Source organism: Saccopteryx bilineata, chromosome 4 (assembly GCF_036850765.1).
Source record: "Saccopteryx bilineata isolate mSacBil1 chromosome 4, mSacBil1_pri_phased_curated, whole genome shotgun sequence".
Taxonomy (NCBI): domain Eukaryota; kingdom Metazoa; phylum Chordata; class Mammalia; order Chiroptera; family Emballonuridae; genus Saccopteryx; species Saccopteryx bilineata.
This window is the reverse complement of record NC_089493.1, coordinates 233,127,034-233,129,592: the sequence shown is the minus strand read 5'-3', so window position 1 is coordinate 233,129,592 and position 2,559 is coordinate 233,127,034. Positions and strand designations below refer to the sequence as shown.

The following is a 2,559-nucleotide window of genomic DNA, read 5'->3' as shown; positions in this document are numbered from 1 at the left end:
TACAAGGTTGTATCTTGGACTGCACCAACTTTATGTAGAAATGGGTCAGATAAGAGATTATTAAATTTCCAAGAAGTGTATTATGACTCCAACTCATTCACTAACATTTTAAATGACTACTTAGCAAAGATTTCTATGACCCTAAAGCTTGTAAATACATATTTTCATAATTTTAGGTTCTACAACAGCAAATTCAACCAACTACACATCAAAAATAGTCTTTAAAAAAGTTACATGTTACTAACATGTATCATGTCATATGTCTGTGATGAACACATATAAATGTTTTTTCCTTGTCATTATCCCCTAAATAATACATTATAACAATTATTTACATAGAATTCATACTTTTTTAGGTAGAATAATAATCGAGAGATAACTTAAGGTATAAAGGGAGAAATTTATAGGTATATGCAAAGATGATGCCATTTTATATAAAAGTCTTGAATATCCACAAATTTGATATCTATGGCAGTGTGGAACCAATCCCCCATGTATACCAGATACAACATTGCTATGATTCTGAGCTCTCTACTGTGAATTTCTACTCGAATGATTTTTCTGAGAATCATTTAAATAAGCAAAATTTAACTTGTCTACCATGTGTCTGAGTCTGGTCTATCCATCAATATGTATTCAGTATTAAAACATTTTGATACAGTCTTGCAACAAGAAGCCATTGAAGTATATTAAGCAGGGAAGAAACACAGTCTAACTTGCATTTTAAAGGAAACACATATAATGGAAAGAGTAAGACCAAAAGATGGAAACAAGAGTTTCTTGTAAAATAAAAGCAAGAAATAATGGAATCTAAATATAAGTGCCAGTGAAGGGAATGGGGATGAGAAGTGATCATATTCAGGATATGTTTTGAAGATAGAACCAAAGTAGATTCTAATAATCAATATGGGGTATGAGTATAAAAGATAGGAAAAGGACAACTCTAAAGTTTTGAGCTTGAACAAGTGAATGGGTGGTTTTACTGCTTACTGAAATGTGATGCATCACAGGAAACACAGATTTGGGAAATCAAAACTTTAGTTTTGGGTATTTGATGTTTGAGGTTCCTAGTAAGAGGCAAGGAGAGATATCAATAAGTCAATTAAATATCGAAATCTGTATTTCAGGGGGAAAAGTTGAAACTGAAATCTTGGATTTGTGTGTCATTTTATATATGATAACTAGTCATGTGATACAATTATGAATATAAGGATAAGAGAAAATATTCTTGGACTATAAATTGAGGTATTCTAACTTTTTTAGAGATGGGAGAAGAAGGATTATTCAGTAGAAATGATTGAGAAGGAATGGCCAGTGAGGTAGGAAAATGCACAAACACAAATGTGCATCACAGTGGCTGAGTGAACAAAGTGTTTCAAGGAAGGGTGGTCAATTTTTCTGCAGATATCAAATAACAGAAAAGATAAACTAAAGTAAGATCATGAAAATTGGCTACAGAAAACCTCACTGTGAAGGTTATTTGTTACATTGAGCAGTTTCAGTAGCATCAGATTGGGAGGTCTTTTTTTTTTTTTTTTGCATTTTTCTGAAGCTGGAAACAGGGAGAGACAGTCAGACAGACTCCCGCATGCGCCCGACGGGGATCCACCCGGCACGCCCACCATGAGGGGATGCTCTGCCCATCCTAGGCGTCGCCATGTTGCGACCAGAGCCACTCTAGCTCCTGGGGCAGAGGCCACAGAGCCATCCCCAGTGCCCAGGCCATCTTTGCTCCAATGGAGCCTTGGCTGCGGGAGGGGAAGAGAGAGACAGAGAGGAAGGCGCGGTGGAGGGGTGGAGAAGCAAATGAGTGCTTCTCCTGTGTGCCCTGGCCGGGAATCAAACCCGGGTCCTCCGCACCCCAGGCCAACGCTCTACCGCTGAGCCAACTGGCCAGGGCAGATTGGGAGGTCTTTAAGTGAAGAAGGGTACTGAGAAAATCAGTTTACTGTTTTTTCATAACCTGAAGCCAAATACAAGTTTGAGTACTATTGAAAGCAATTGGTTGGGGTTAGGAAGGGGAAGGGTGGTTAACAAAGAGTGTAGACAGAAAATACACCCCTGGGGATGTGTAGTATATGATTTAAGGACTCTCTTAAGCTTGTTAATCACATTTAAAGTGAGATTAGTCGGATTAGTTTTTTTCTTCCAGCCCTGCCCAGCTCTCCTAGTGCAAGTTGAGCATAAGCTGATAGTAGGATTTATGGTTTGTTAGACTAGTCAAAGAAAACAGGAAAAAGTAATAAAATTGAGGGTAAATGTAAAGAGATGATGTTGATAACAGCCCAAGGAATCTAATCTTGCTAATAAAAGGAGTAACTACTAAACTAGGGAAATCAATAAATTATTGGTTTCTCTAGATGGAAGTTATTGTAGAATCAAAAGATTTGGAGAATCAGTGTTCTCAAAGAGTTCATATTTTTATATCAAAATATGAGTCAGATACAGGAGTATTTTAAATTAAGATTTGGAGGTGGTCCAGATATAGGTAATGATAATGTCTGGAAGGAATTAAGATAGGAATGACTGATTGAAGTGACAAAATTGTAGAACAAAATT

General features: G+C 36.9%; 1 non-coding gene across 1 annotated transcript; it reads right to left on the bottom strand.

Annotated features, from left to right (window-relative positions):
* Window positions 1–1,824: 1,824 nt before the first annotated feature.
* Window positions 1,825–1,900, bottom strand: TRNAP-GGG (transfer RNA proline (anticodon GGG)). The gene has a single exon. It is a non-coding gene; the product is annotated as a tRNA-Pro (tRNA).
* Window positions 1,901–2,559: the final 659 nt, after the last annotated feature.